This window comes from Anabrus simplex, chromosome 1 (genome assembly GCF_040414725.1).
Source record: "Anabrus simplex isolate iqAnaSimp1 chromosome 1, ASM4041472v1, whole genome shotgun sequence".
NCBI lineage: Eukaryota > Metazoa > Arthropoda > Insecta > Orthoptera > Tettigoniidae > Anabrus > Anabrus simplex.
Genome location: NC_090265.1, coordinates 766,474,023 through 766,491,294, shown reverse-complemented (window position 1 = coordinate 766,491,294; position 17,272 = coordinate 766,474,023). Strand labels below are relative to the sequence as shown.

General features: G+C 40.7%; 1 protein-coding gene across 1 annotated transcript in view; it reads right to left on the bottom strand.

The window, feature by feature from the left end:
- The window catches only part of BckdhB (Branched chain keto acid dehydrogenase E1 subunit beta), a 309,243-nt gene that overhangs the window by 176,182 nt on the left and 115,789 nt on the right, over positions 1–17,272 (bottom strand). The window lies entirely within an intron of this gene.

The following is a 17,272-nucleotide window of genomic DNA, read 5'->3' as shown; positions in this document are numbered from 1 at the left end:
CTCCTCTGTCCCCCACCACATACGGCTGCCAACAGTTGTATATATGAGACGGCGAGTCCTATTCTACAAGTAACTATTCTCATTTTGGTTCCATATTGAAGTTGACGTATGTCTCAAGTATTATTACAATATTATAAGTCCACCTGTTCAATACAATACAATATGATCCACTATTTCATATGGTCAAATATTTTTTATACATAATACATAAAAGTCAAAGGTACATGTTTCACCCTCCTTACGGGCATCATCAGCCTATATCAATCTTAAAAATAATACATATACTTATAAATTATAGGTTAAAATGTTGAAAAATGGTTTCGTAAAACATTATACAATAACATCTAAAACAACGATAATGCACCAAAGTATGTTAAAAGAGAGTGAAATTAACAGTTTTGAAGATTAAAACGTGATTAAACATGAAATTTTGAGAGTCCAAAACTAAAATGGATCTTTTTTTTTGATCTGATTTTTTATATGCTCTATTGGTGGAAAAGAATCTAATTCCCTCCATGGGAACTTAGAATTTCCATTTGGAATTACTAGGCGAGCATTAATTCCATTGTGGAGTTTTATCTCCCGTATGCAGTTATCAGACTGTGCTTCATAAATAAGCTTCTGATAAGTTCACCTGCATACACCCCAGCGTCAGTGGGTAGGGTCTGACACATCCCACTCTGAAGAGTCTAGTGTCAGACCTAAGACGAAACGCTGGTTAATAGAGCAAACGCCGGAAAAACCATCCATCTAATTTTTGATCTGAGTCCTATTCTATTCGGTCAAGTTCTCCACGACTGATGGCTATTCCACATACAGGAGATCGCATTGGTACTTTTTTACGGCCGCTTGCAAAATTATTGCAGCTCTTATTAATGCCTACGGTGTTAATATTCAGGAAGCTACAGAGCTTTCTGATGAAGAGAAAATCATGTATATACAAATAAAGACAATGTTTGATGCAATTTTGGAGGGAAAATGCAAATTTATTCAGGAGGAAGAAGCCGTTTTCGTTGATTCGGAAGACGAAGATGGTGTTAAGGATGGGACACCAACACCGAAAAAATGCAAACACGGAGATGAGTTTAACAAAGATAACAAGTCTTGTGATGGCCAAGGAAGATCCTGTAAGTCAGTGGAAGATTATGATTCCGAATCATTGTTGGACATGTATAAAAAAATAAAGGAACAAGACCTATGCACGCTGTACGGAAGTATAAGAAGACTCTGAGACAAATTTATGGAATCGTCAACCACGTTGAACACAACGGAGAAATTAGGAAATGTGCGATGGTTCGAGCTTATGTGAAAGAAGAGTTCACCAAGGCAAGGATGCGTTATTTATATGTCACAAAATCGGACATTGAGCGTTGGATTGGTGAGGGTAAAGAGTTGTATTGCCCCAAACACTCTCTCCACAGCGAGTCATACTTGACAAACCTTAAAAGGCATTTGAAATTTTGGTTCCGAAAAGTAACCAAACTAGTCGGAACAACTTTTAAAACAGACGAAGAAATATGACACGAAGTGGCTAAAAAGTTTGTAACATTCATTAATGAACTGCAAAAAAAGAAAGAGATCCCGGATGCCAATATCTGGAATTCGGACCAGTCCTGATTTGAGTACGAAATGGCAACACAGAGAAGTTATGATTTTCGTGGTGTGAAAGACGTTCTTGCTACACTTGTTTGCCGAAATAGTTTTAAGCACTCCCACACAGTGCAATATCACATTTCTAAAGCTGGAGAAATGGGACATTTGTTCTTGATCGTTTTCCAAGAAATTAATGGAAAGTTTGGACCTAGAGTACAAGAAAGTATCAAAGCCTACATGGATGCCTTTAAATATGTTGTAATTGATTATTCATCTTCCGGGAAAATGGGGAAAGGGCATGTATGTGACTGGTTTCAAAACGTTTTCCATCCGCAATTACAGGAAGATGGAAGAATCTTCTTCTCATAAATTCACTCAATGGCCAGGACAAAAATGCACAACTTGAATCCCTGATGAAGAAACATGTACAGATTGAATACATACCAAAAGGAACTACCGTACGTATCTTTGCCAGCCGTGTGATCTTGGATTCTTCCGGCAACTAAAATGTTTAGTCCGTTGAATGGACAACATTTTCTGGGTAAGGAATTTACACGGCCAGTCAAAATTAAAACTCCAAAAACAGACCTTTCATTATAACTTGTCAAATACTAGTGCATAACCATTTATAGCTGATTGTTTTGTACCAATGCTGAAATATGCTTGGAAAGCAGGTGGTTATTCCATTGACAATATACCACAATTTCATACTGTCTTGCAAATAAATTGTCATGATTTGAATGATACAAAGTGTGGTGGAAATGATTGTACCAATTTTTCATTTATAAGGTGCGCACATTGTTGTCTTGTGTTTTGTTATTCACATTTTGTGTTAGATTTTCACTATCATGCCATGAACAATGGACCAACGCCAGACTGTGTTAGAATAAAGTCATTTCTTGAACACTTTGAATGTCATGATGATGCAGATGATATTTGATTACCGTATGTATTATTTGTATATTAAGTAGTGATTTGTAAAACAATTTTTATTGTTTGTTTATTCCATAATGAATTCATCTTTGTAAATAAAATGTCCTAACTAACGTCAGTCTTCACCCGCAATCCCCTGTACACAACTGTAGGCAGCCCTATGTGGTGGGGGAGAGAGGAGAACCGAAGGAGTGGAGAGAGAAGGCGAGGCAAGACAGCCACTGACTGTGAGCGCTGACGTGTGCTGGCATGTACTGTACAATTCATTGCGCGCACCACCAACTTTGAGCTCCCAAATGGCCCCTTAAAAGTGACCAGCGAAAAATTAGACTTACACTACCTGTTTCAGCTTAAAAAGACCTATACGAATATGTAAAAATCAAATCTAAATTCGCCGTCCGACTTCGTACCGTTCCCTCGTAAGTCTCATAGCTCATTCATCATCATGAATTCCTTCCAGCGAGCCGGGTAGGGTGTTTAAGAACAATGTGCCTCCATTTATTATGGTCCTGGTATGCTTCTTTTATCTCTAGGGCATCCCATGTTCCTCCTCTCTTCTCTACATCTTCTCTTTCTACCCACTGTTTTCTAGGGCGTCCAATTGGTCTTCATCCCGGAACGATCTTTTCAAAATACTTCCTTGGTGTTTGAGTCACCTGCATCTGCTTAACGTGTCCTAGCCACTTCAGCCTTGCAATACTCAGCCTTTCTTCCATGGTCAGGTTGACCTGCAGGTCTCTTCATATCTGATCATTCCTAATTCTGTCCTTCCTTGTGCATAATACATTTTGTACACTGTCTCTTTACACTTGCTTGATACTTCCTTATTCGAGACAAGGTTTCTTACACTCTGGTAGAACGCATTGTGCTAATCTCTATGTCCAGCCTAGTATTCTGCATTAATTCACTCCCCAGGTGTTTGAAACTGTCAACAATTTCAAGGATTAGACATCAATTTTCACAATGCCTTTCCCTCATCTTCGGTCTCTTTATATCATCATGGTCTTGTTTTTCTCTGCACTGATTTTCACACCATACTTTAAATTTTTCTTGTTCAGTGCATGAAGTGTTCTTGTACTTCTTTGCTATTTGTTCCCCAGACCACAATATCATCTGCAAATAACTTCATCTAACTATTCCCATATGCTTCCTTTACAATTTTGTCCATAACCATTAAAAACAAAAGAGGTGACAGCACACTTCCCTGTCATAGTCCAGTTTCATTTCTAAACCAAAATAAAACTGCATTCGGCCATGCCAAGAAGTACAGCTTATTTATGCCGGGTGCTCTGTCATCAGGTATGGTAGCATGCTGAATCTATCACTGATCAATGAGTCGTTCAGTCCTCGGTCATACAGTCCAACCATCCTTTTTTTTTTTTTTTTTTTGAAGTTTTGATCAAAAAGCTGCTAGCCCCTGAGCAATTAACACACACTTCATTCTGAATTCACATTTGAGGCACTCACAAATTCTCCTCTAAAATTTGTCTTGTCCCGTCCTGTGATCACTCCATTCAGTCAACTGATGTCCAAAACAAACACTGGCACCTTCTCACCCAACTGTAATTGTATTTTGAATCATCCAGGCAGGCCTTACAATTTCTGACTTTGACCTCTCGGACCATGTAAGAAATTCTTGAGAGGTCACCACTTCGGTTGAAACGAAGAAGTGAAATCGGTCGTGTGTAGGTGACTATATTCCCAGGGAATGCGATGCAAATTCAAGTTGGTGTCAGAATGGGAGAAATGTCTTGAAATACATGTTGCAAAATACATAAAGCCTGCAGATTAAAAAATATATATTGTTTGTGTCTCCTACCCACTAAAATTTCATAAAGGAAAGAAAAACAGTGCATTTCTTTCCGAACTGACTTCGTACATTTTATCAAATTTTCCTTCGAACATGAACTGGAAAGACTGATAAGTAAATGGTAAGACTCTCGAACTCAATGGTGATATTTCAGTACCTGATTTGTGAATAATATTTATCATAACATGATTTATGGTTCAATGGTGTACAGAAATTTTAATTCACATTCACAATCATTATATGGCCCAGTTAGCATTAATACATTGCTAGAAACAAATTGTTAAAATATTTTGTATATGTGCCAATATTTTATATGGAAGTATCAGACACTAAATCGTCAAATTTTCTACTTTCTTACAAAAGAAATGTTATCTCTATCTGTTTATTGTGAAATGTGCAATAAAGTTTTGGTAACATTAAACTCTAGGCTTCTTTTAAATGCGAACCCATCACAGCCCAGATGATTCGGTAATAGTAACAAAACAAATGAGGAGCAGTGATTTACAAGGGAAGATTTAATTCACAACACATAGTTGTTCTACAACTTGTATGGAAGAGAGAAGATGAATACAGTGACTAGAAGCTGCTAGCAGTAGGAGGACAGAAGAGAGTCCAACTTTCAAGACCCTCGGAACAAGAAATACACTGCCTGACAGAGCAAATGCAACACCAAGAAGGAGTGGTCAGAACTTTATGCCAATTGCAGGGTAGACTGACGTCACTGAGGTATGCTCATGATGTGAAATGCGCCGCTGTGCTGCGCACGTAGCGAACGATAAATGGGACACGGCGTTGGCGAATGGCCCACTTCGTACCGTGATTTCTCAGCCGACAGTCATTGTAGAACGTGTTGTGTGCCACAGGACACGTGTATAGCTAAGAATGCCAGGCCGCCGTCAACGGAGGCATTTCCAGCAGACAGACGACTTTACGAGGGGTATGGTGATCGGGCTGAGAAGGGCAGGTTGGTCGCTTCGTCAAATCGCAGCCGATACCCATAGGGATGTGTCCACGGTGCAGCGCCTGTGGCGAAGATGGTTGGCGCAGGGACATGTGGCACGTGCGAGGGGTCCAGGCGCAGCCCGAGTGACGTCAGCACGCGAGGATCGGCGCATCCGCCGCCAAGCGGTGGCAGCCCCGCATGCCACGTCAACCGCCATTCTTCAGCATGTGCAAGACACCCTGGCTGTTCCAATATCGACCAGAACAATTTCCCGTCGATTGGTTGAAGGAGGCCTGCACTCCCGGCGTCCGCTCAGAAGACTACCATTGACTCCACAGCATAGACGTGCACGCCTGGCATGGTGCCGGGCTAGAGCGACTTGGATGAGGGAATGGCGGAACGTCGTGTTCTCCGATGAGTCACGCTTCTGTTCTGTCAGTGATAGTCACCGCAGACGAATGTGGCATCGGCGTGGAGAAAGGTCAAATCCGGCAGTAACTGTGGAGCGCCCTACCGCTAGACAACGCGGCATCATGGTTTGGGGCGCTATTGCGTATGATTCCACGTCACCTCTAGTGCGTATTCAAGGCACGTTAAATGCCCACCGCTACGTGCAGCATGTGCTGCGGCCGGTGGCACTCCCGTACCTTCAGGGGCTGCCCAATGCTCTGTTTCAGCAGGATAATGCCCGCCCACACACTGCTCGCATCTCCCAACAGGCTCTACGAGGTGTACAGATGCTTCCGTGGCCAGCGTACTCTCCGGATCTCTCACCAATCGAACACGTGTGGGATCTCATTGGACGCCGTTTGCAAACTCTGCCCCAGCCTTGTACGGACGACCAACTGTGGCAAATGGTTGACAGAGAATGGAGAACCATCCCTCAGGACACCATCCGCACTCTTATTGACTCTGTACCTCGACGTGTTTCTGCGTGCATCGCCGCTCGCGGTGGTCCTACATCCTACTGAGTCGATGCCGTGCGCATTGTGTAACCTGCATATCGGTTTGAAATAAACATCAATTGTTCAACCGTGCCGTCTCTGTTTTTCCCCCAACTTTCATCCCTTTCGAGCCACTCCTCCTTGGTGTTGCATTGTCACTGTCAGTCAGTGAAATATTCAGGATAATCACATGACTGGACAGATCAGGTGAAAATGGGGACTGCAAGTTTGGTATGAGAAGGAATGCAAGCCCTATGGTGCAGTGTTCTCCCCAGAAATTTTCGCTGGCCAGGTGGCAGAAATGAGTAACCGGGTGGGGAATACTACATAAAAATCAATATGATAAAGTTTCAATTTATTCCCATCAGGGCATTAACAGTAATATCAGACAGTTAAACTTAACTATTTTAATGCTACAGTATTATAACGAACAAGACATAACAGAATAATGTGAAGTTCTACTGCTTGTTCATAATCATGTAACACTGGAGCTTACCACTCAGTTGCTGTGGTGTGACGTCATGTCGAATCCTGTGCTCGCACGTCATGTAAGGCTATACGCTCAAAAGGAAAAATCAACACTCTATTCTCTTTCTTCTAATGGCTCATCACTGCTGCTAACTCTGATGCAATTGAGGTGGTGAGATAAAAACAGAACATGTCATTGAATAGTGATTTTGAGATATACAGCATGCGATTCTTCATCCCATTGCAAGACAAAACTTTCTATAGCCAAATCAGATTTGATACTGTTGGAAAATGAGAAGCTGGCAACACTGTCACATCCTGGAGCGCATCAGAATGTAATAAAGAAATGTGCATCATCCTGCTCTACTGTACCCGCCGTCGTAGCTCACTGAGTAGATGGCTGGGTTATCAAACCCACATGCACCATGGAGCTACGGCTCGAATGTACGTCACGTTGCTTTTTTTCCTTTTGTGTGTGTGACGTCAGGTCCCTAGTTCCCGTCGTGTAACTGCGTTTGTAAGCATGACATCCTGTTGTTACATGACAATAGTCGAACACATGACAGTGTGATCCATTCAACTGAATGCATGAGTCGACTAACCATGCAGTGCACAACCATAACTGGTCCTGTCAGGTGCATGGAGTACACAAACGGCGAATACATTGATATACTTTTAGTGTTGGGTGCATCTGATAACCAAGGTTCTGCTGCTGCTCGTGAGTATGCAGCATGGTACCATCAAAGGCGCCATCCCTATAAGAATGTTTTACGTTGCCTTGAGCAACATCTGCGGGAAACCGGTAATCTTCATCCACAAGTAGTTGACAGACGTCGTCCAAGGACTAGACATACTCCACCAACAGAGGGCGACATTCTTGAAGCCGTTCACCAATCACCTCGGCGAAGTACCTGTGATATTGCAAGGCAGTTCCAGGTATCTCAAACACTGGTTGTTGACGTGTTGCACGACGAAAAACTGGATCCATATCATTACACGTTAACTCAACACCAGAGGCCAGAAGACCGCATTTAACAAGTACAGTTCTCAGAATGGCTTTTGCAACAAGATGAAGATAATGAACATTTTATAAAGAATGTGATAAGGAGTGACAAATGTAGCTTCACTTGGGAAGGTATTTTCAACCATCACAACAGACATTATTGGTCTGACCACAACCCACATGTCACCCGTGAATCATGGGCATGGAATCATGGGAGGAGTGCTTTTAGGCCCTTGCCGGACAAGTTGAATGCACCCCGCTATCGTACTTTGCTTGACGCTTTAGAAAACGTTCCACTAGATGTTCGGCGACAGCTATGGTTTCAGCATGATGGTGCACCGCCAGGGAAATGGATAGGTCGTGGAGGTCCAATGTTCTGGCCTCCACATTCCCCGGACCTAAATCCACTACATTTTTATTTCTGGAGACACTTAAAGGAACATGTTTATAGTACTCCACCCATGTACAAGACCTAATAGCTCGTGTGCACACTGCATCGGCAATGGTGGATGCAGGTGTTGCGTAGGGTCCGGGAAAGTATGCTCCAGCGAGTGACAAAGTGCAAATGCAAGGTGGTCGCTTTGAACATCTGCTGTGAAGTGAACGTTGCTCATAAGTGTACGTACCTGTTCTGTGAACATAAGACTGGACGTCACACGTACACTATGTTATGTTTGAATGTTTAAATAAAGGTAACTGTAACGGCAAGACAGAACACAGTGTATTGCATAGTGGATACAATCTGATACATTAAATGAAAAAAAAATTGGCGCGTCTGCGCAACTGGCATTTATGGCACTACCTCGTCTCACTGAGCTAATGAGACAGCTCTGGCAGAGCACCAAGTTCATGCGACCTGTACTTGGCCATGCTGCACGCTGTTACAGCGATGCCAGAGCCTAATTTCTTAACTCGCATTTCTATTAGGTGTATTGGTGGGACTACGTTTTGCAAGATAAACTTTTGCCGTGAATTTCAACGAGGAACCGCATGTGGCAATTTTTGTTCACCTTGTATAATTCTGTATAATAATATTCCTACACCTTATAATTAACCTTACAAGTTCATTAGGAAGATTAAAGTCGTATACCAAACTATGTAATCATATACTGTAATAAAGACACATACTAGGAAATTGATATAGAAAACGACTGACAAGTCCCGCTTTTGATTTAAACATGTGATAGTCACATATATCACACCCTCGCACTATGTGTAGAACTTAAGAGATATTATTGTCAGTACTCGATTTATTATTATATTTATTATTATTATCATAAGTATTTCAGTTGCATACTTTGTCATTAATATTAGTAAGCTGGGAGGTCTCCGTATGTAGTATGAGTTATTTGTTTTGTACAACGGCAGGGAAAACATTGCTTTATTGAACTTGGAAACTTTGCATGACTCGTGCGAACAGCCCAGTGTTTGATGAGATGAACTTCTTGTTGTCGTCAGGAAGTTCTATGAATCATGTGAATAGCCCAGAATCACATGAGCTTGTTGATGTTGTAGTCAGAAATCTCCGATGAGTCATGTGAAACACCCTAGAGTTTGTTGATCTTGTGATTGCCTTGTGACACTGGAAGAAATTCATGGCGTGGTCTTGACTGAACTCTTGATTGGATGACCAGGATGAATCTCGATGTATCATGTGAGAGCTTAGGTCTTTATATACTTCGATATCACAGCAGAAGTCAACCACACACACTGTACGGGAAGGAAGTAGTGTGGACACAATGTACGGGAAGGAGGATGTGCAGACACTTTGTATGGGGAGGAAGTAGCGCTGACACGATATGGGAGTGAAACTGGATATACTGTACTGGAGTGACACTGCTGCAATATACTGGACTGGACTTCAAACGTTCGTGGAACGTATTCTTGTTATGTTTGTGGAAAGTGGCTGACCAACAAATTGTGGAGTGCGAAGGCACTGAGTATTGTATCACTTTGTGGTGGCCTGGTATTACATGTTGCTGAAAGCTGGGAGGTGCTATATCTCAGACTTTCCATAATTTATGTTGAGGAATGAGAAGCGTGTGTTGCTCAAATGTATGTATCTTTACAACAAGTGTTAGACTCAGTGAACTCAGTATTATGAGGTACAGTATCTGTGTGATATTATAAGAATCGGCAAGTCGTGTTGAGACAGAGAAGGGTACTTATCTACACATATGTACATTGTTCAACGGACTAACCACTAATGGTGGCTTAGTTCTTGCTTTTGTTTTCCCACTGTTTTCTTTGTTGTTGTTGTATATATGGAGTCTTCCAATAATATTTTGTTTGTGTATTATAAGTGTATTTTGGTGTGTTGATGAGGTGCTCATGCATGGATTTTATTGAGAATATAGTTAGATATTTTAGAATCAGTGGAGTTATTGATGAACCTAGGTGCAGTCCCTACCTATTTAGTCGTTTTCAGAACGTTAGGTAAGGCCTTTCGCAGATGTACCAATACGCAGCATTATGTACACGCCCTGGAAGATAAAGAATTATCATGCTCCATCTAACTTCGAGGGATCCATTCTGGTGAACTCTGGCGCCCATACTACGGACATTTTGATTAATTATTTTATTAATTTAATTTATTTTTATTTATGATATTTTATTATTACTTATTTGTAATTATCAAAAAGTTACAAACAGCACTCGTTTTACCAAGAGTAAAGTTTAACTCAAAAATTCTTACAATTTTATAGCAAAATGTGTTTTTTAATGATTTAAGCGTATTAATATGCATTCCAAATAATTGTACAAACATGTGTCACATAACAAAACATACGTATCAAAATCGACGCTGTCATGGAAAAATCAAGTCAATAACTGATCAGTATCTTGACTTGTAACATGGAATGGATAATACAAAAGGATTTTCTTACTAAACGACCCAGGTTATTTAGTCTGACAACTATGTTCATATCTGATTTGGATGCCAGATTTCCCTCCTAATCACTGTCCCAAACTTCACTTTCGCACAACACAAAATTTCAACACTGGTTTGGAGAGGGAAAGAGGTACTGAACAAGGCCCATTTTAGCATCAACAGATGTGGAATCATATAAAGATAAGAACCACAGTAATAACTCAGGATTGTATGTTTGTTTGTCCAACCCTTGTCGCGTTTCCCTACGGGTTACATATAATTTTAAAAAAATATTTGTTTAATGTCAACCTAGTCGATACTTACAATACCCTACGGGGTCGGGTATGAGGTGAGATGAATCTGTCGTGGTGGTATTTTATGACCGGATGCCCTTCCTGACGTCAACCTCACCAGAGCAGTTAATGAGATGAAATGAATGATGTGATATATGACAGTAGGAAGGGAGAGGGTGAAACCCAGTGCTGGCACATCGCCTACTCCTGTTGAATAGCACCAAGGGGCCTGCTCAAGGCTTAACGTCCCATCCGACAGACAAATCACCATCAACAGCATCACATACCCTCACTGCATATGAGCACTGAGAAGAGGTTTGGAAATGAATCCAGGCTTTTGGCACGCAATCTAGTAATTAGAAATTGTATACCACTGCCTCCCAATATTCCGATGGTGATTTTTTTTTTCGACCAACGGGGTTCAAACCAGTTAACCATGGTGTCAGAATGTTTATACTTCAACACCTTAACTAACCACAGTAATAACTCATCTACCACTATGATGACTAATCCTGTTTATGATCTCAGCACCTCAACTGTTGCAATTATGCTGAAAATAGTGAAGATTTACCATTTAAATAACGAGTTTTACAGTATTTACATTTGGTTTGGAACACCAAATGACTCAAATATATATTAACAATATGTAACTAGCCCATATCTACTCTGCACACCCAGTGTTCATGCTCATATGCGGCGCTCAGTAATGTTGGTAACCGCTCGCCCTTGCTCGGGCGTGAAAATGTAGCATCGTACGCCTCTCGTACGGTCCTGCCGACCTCGGCAGCGGTCGAAGTGGAGATGTGACGATGGATGGTGAAGGGACCCGATCCCTAGTGAAGGCCCGTCCGGCCGGGTGAGAGCCCGTGCTCGGCGGCCTATGAAATTTTAGTTGGCGGCCACTCGGTCGGCCAACGGAGCAAAGCAAGTCTGTGTCCCGCAGGCCGCACTCGGCGGCGGCGGGCTACGACGCTCGGTTTCGGCTCTCGAGCCAGCCAGCTCCCTGGTTGATCCTGCCAGTAGTCATATGCTTGTCTCAAAGATTAAGCCATGCATGTCTCAGTGCAAGCCAAATTAAGGTGAAACCGCGAATGGCTCATTAAATCAGTTATGGTTCCTTAGATCGTACCACTTTACTTGGATAACTGTGGTAATTCTAGAGCTAATACATGCAAACAGAGTCCCGACCAGAAGTGGAAGGGACGCTTTTATTAGATCAAAATCAATCGGTCGGCTCGTCCGGTCCGTTTGCCTTGGTGACTCTGAATAACTTTGGGCTGATCGCACGGTCCTCGTACCGGCGACGCATCTTTCAAATGTCTGCCTTATCAACTGTCGATGGTAGGTTCTGCGCCTACCATGGTTGTAACGGGTAACGGGGAATCAGGGTTCGATTCCGGAGAGGGAGCCTGAGAAACGGCTACCACATCCAAGGAAGGCAGCAGGCGCGCAAATTACCCACTCCCGGCACGGGGAGGTAGTGACGAAAAATAACGATACGGGACTCATCCGAGGCTAGGTTATTTTAGCCAGGCGGTCTGTAAAAGTGGCAGGGCGATGCACCCAGTAAAATGGTCCTGGGGAGAACACTATGGTGACTGGCTAGAAAATTGTTAGTTAAGCCAATGTAGACATCTGAGCAGAGCACGCACTGAAATTGACAGCAAAATTAGAGTTATACTCAAAATAAGCTCACTGTTAAGAATATTAACACAATTCATAACAGTTTCTATATTTTAGTACAAGTGTTGTGTGAAGTACAAGTGAAGTGTTGTTCTATAAATAGGACAGTGGTAAATAGCAGTGTCTTTTGGACTTCAGTTTTATTCACTTTTTGCTATGTTTATCAACAATGCCTATGACCTGGAAAGCTCAACAATAGAAAACAGTGCTTTCATAAGATGAAATGAGAACTTGTAAAGGCTATCGTAAATGCTATGACCCAAAGCACTAAGGCCCTTCCTACAAACAGTTGGCTGTTCTACAGAATGACTAGACATAAAGGAAAGCAACAGCATGATGCCACTATTTCAGGAACAATTATTAAACAAAAGGCACTAGAATTTTCAGAGAAATCAAATGTTGAGAATTTTTAAGCTGTTTGTGGATGGTTATGTCAATTTAAGGAGAGATGTGAAATACATACTACTTCTTTAACTTTTGTGACCGTATAGGATTACTTAAGTCAGTCCATTATCCAAGTCTCTTCAAAGGGAGTGTTCGGCCTTGCAGTCTTCCCAGTACTTTTTCATGTGTTCCAATCACTGATCTCTATACATGGATGGCTGGTAACTTGGGTAGCAGTAAACTGAATAGAAGATGACTGGCATAGTAAGATGGCAGCGAGCACACGGTGCAGTAGACCATGAGGAGCACACTTGCTTTGTTTATGCTTAGTTCAGTGACGCCAGGCCTCTTGATTGTAGTTACACGGCTGTTCTGTGCTGTGTTATTGCAATACCCCACACATTTACAAAGGAATTAAGATGAAATACATTAATGAAAAATCACTAGTTTACATATTTCACTCGCTGAATTGAAACCACATGTTACTTCTGCATGTTAGAAAAATATAAACAAACAAGGGAGCCATGGTTGTACTAATACGATTAACATAAATACGAATTCCTAAATGTAAATAATACAAACACATAATATATTTAAACTATCAAAGTACACATGTGTGGCAGATATAAACTGAGTACTGTTTGGAAGAGGTACAACATTCTCTCCGACAGTTCAAATTACAATATTTCCTAACATAACGTAATTGTATTGATAACGTAGTAAACAAGTGACTGTCAGCATACCGAAGTGCACTTCTACGGCAAATACACCTCGAAATACTTGAATATCCAGCGAAAAACACAAAGGAAACTATCATTATGCCGTTACCGGAGAAGTGGGTGTGGTTCTGGACTTTTAAATGTCCTGCGGGCTCATATTAAATGGCTTCTACAAGCTTTAAACAAGCAGGAATTACTAAAATAAAAACATTTTCTGAAAGAGGAAGAATAGGGCTATTTATGTATGAATAAAAAGAAAAACCGAGTTTTTGGCTCAAAATACGAAAAATTCAATCATACCTCCCCTTAAGAATGCATAATTTCGTGGCATACATGTATAAAATTTACAGCAATGTTTCCAGAAACTGTTTTTCACTCGTATTGTATTACCAATCGCTAACTGCATGTATTCAGCACCTATATCATTACATATATGAGAAGCTCTGTATTAGTACTTTTATAATTCTGTTTTTTCTGAACTGATATAGATTTGATGCTGTTGTTATGAAACTTAAAAGTCATCTTTGTAATATACACTTACTGGTGTCCTGAATTTTATAGTAGTTTTTTTGGAAAATATGAAAATTATGGTGCTGTGAAGGATTAGTGACAGTTGCTATGGTTATTATAAACAAGTCTTTTATATTCTTTGAAGATTGAAGTTTCCTTCTACGGTGAATATTTTAAAATTATGATATTTTATACACTTTATATGTATTTTATCTATACCATGAAGAACTTGGCATATTAACCTATTTGTTATTGTTCTGTATATTATCTAAAATTAACTTTATGTGAAATACATAACCTCTCCTGCCATTGAAAAGGACAGTGAAATGGACAAAGATTGGAAGAAGAAAAATATTTTTAGATGTGCTACCTGGAATGTACAAGGCATCTCACACAAAGATGACCAGCTGGACGACATTCTCGCAAAAAAAGACATTTTAATCGCAGCAATTTCAGAAACAAAAAGAAAGCTTCAGGGATCAAAAGAGACAGTAAATTATTTACAGTTTTACAGTGGGGTTGACAGAGATACTAGAGCACAGGCGGCTGTACTGCTCATGGTACACAAAAGATTAAGATCAACAATTGATAACTACACTTTTTGGAATGAAAGGATTATCCAATTAAGACTAAAACTATTCAGGGGTTATCTTACAGTTATAGGGGTATACGCTCCAGTGGAGGGCAATTCAAATGAAAGTGATGGGTTCTATAATGGTCTGCAAAAGATAGTCAATAAAATTAACAAACAAGATATGCTACTATTACTGGGAGACTTCAATGCCAGAGTTGGTAATGAGAAAATTCAGAATCACATCGGAATCCACGGAGAAACAACCCGTAATAACAATGGAACGAAATTAATAGATTTCACTGTCTTCAATCAGTTAAAGATTATGAACACAATGTTCCCACACAAGGACACCCACAAGTATACGTGGTCTGCACGAAATCAGAAATTGATTATCTTCTTCTTCTTCTTCTTCTTCTTCTTCTTTTCTAGCCTATTTCAATCCACTGCTGGATATAGGCCTCTTCCATGTGCTTCCATCGTCTTCGGTCTTGAGCCACTTGGAACCAGCGTGTTCCAGCCAACAGCTTTATGTCGTCGAGCCATCTCTTCAGGGGTCTTCCAATGCCTCTCTTGTGTCCCCATGGTCTCCAGTGAACAATCCTAGAGGTCCACCTGTTGTAGTCTTGTCGAGCTACGTGTCCTACCCATTGCCATTTTAGTCTTGCTACTATCTCTAGGATGTCTGTTACATTAGTTCTTCTCCTGATGTCCTCTGAACGGATCTTATCCCTAAGGCTGATCCCTAGCATCTGTCGCTCCATGGCTCGTTGTGTTCGCTGAAGCTTACGAGCACTTTCCTTCGTCAGAGCCATCGTTTCCAGACCGTAAGTTGTAACTGGCAGCACGCACGTATTATAAACCTTGGTCTTCAGGTTAAATGGAACATCCTTGTTGGTGAGGATGAACCTTAGTTTTCGGAATGCAGTCCAACTCATACCTATTCTGCGAGGAATTTCTGCACGTTGGTTGTCTTTTCCAAGTTTTATCTTGTGTCCAAGATAGATGTACTCATCGACAGCTTCTATATATTGGTTTCCCATTTTAAGTGGTCGACTCTCTGGGCTTAGAATTTTCGTTTTATTAATGTTCATTTCCAAACCAATCTTAGCAGAAGCAGTTTTTAATTCTTGGATCATGCTTTCTAGCTCATCTAGATTTTCACTTATGAGCACAATGTCATCGGCAAAACCCAGGTGGTTCAAATATAACCCATTGATTTTTATTCCTTTATTATCCCAATGAAGGGTTTGAATACATCTTCCAAGGCAAGGGTAAACAGCTTTGGAGAGATTGTGTCACCTTGTCGAACTCCTTTGCCAACTGGGATTTTATTGGTGATGAGGTCTTCGTCCACTCTGACTACCATTGTTGCTTGATCATAAATGTTTTCCAGAAGCTTTATATACCTTGAGTTTATCATGGCATTTTGAAGTGCCTTCATGATTGCCCAGATCTCCACTGAGTCAAAAGCTTTTTTATAATCAATGAAGGCCAGATGAATCTTGATGTTGTACTCAGTGGTTTTCTCAAGAAGAAGACGAATAGTCTGGATGTGTTCAACAGTTGAGAAACCTTTACGAAATCCCGCTTGCTCGGCAGGTTGATAAAAATCCAGTTCTCTTGTGAGGCGGTTGGTTACAATTTTAGTCAGGAGCTTGTAAAGGTGTGATAACAAACTCACAGGACGATAGTTCTCTAAATTTTCCTTATCACCTTTCTTGAAGAGACCACTTCAGCATTTTTCCAATTTTCTGGTATTCTTCCAGAGTTAATACACTTGTTCATGAGTATTCTCACGGCTTCTAGCAGATCTCTTCCACCTAATTTCAGCATTTCATTCGTTATTTTATCCTCCTCAGGGGATTTTTTATTCCTTAGTTGTTTAAGAGCATTTTCAATCTCAGCAGTGGTTACTTCTGGTGTTACTTCATGTGTATAATTCTGGGCTAGTTGTTCATCACTGGATGGTTTATTAATGGTTGATGTATACAGCTTGTAGTAGAAATCTCGAATAACTTCAGTAATGTTTTGCCTATCTGTGACTATTTCTCCATTTTGGTTCTTAAGTTTTGTAATTTTTGGTCTTCCTGTAGACATGCTGTTCTTTAAAATCTTCATGTTTTTATTTTCTTCACTTGTCTGCATGATCATGTTATTATTAAATTTCCTTAGATCTTTTCTTATTTCCTTGCGAATGGTCTTGTTAAGATTTTTGTATTCTGCTGTATCCCTGTCCATTGTCTTCCTGTCCTTAATGAGCTGCATGGTATTGAGTGAAAGTCGGCTCTTCTTATTAGTTTTCTTCAATGGGATTTCCTTTGCTGCATTTTGAATACTGACTGTAATTTTCTCATTAAGTTCGTTCACGTCCAAGTATTTCAAATCTTCTGTTGGGTTAAGTTTTTTGGTAAGAGCTTGTTGAAATGATGATTGATGTGTTTCTAAGTCCTCTACTCTTGGAAAAGTGTACCCCCTTGTCATTTTGGACCGTTCAAGTTTGAGGTCAAATGTAAAGGTTGCTCGAACTAGCCTATGGTCGTTTCCTG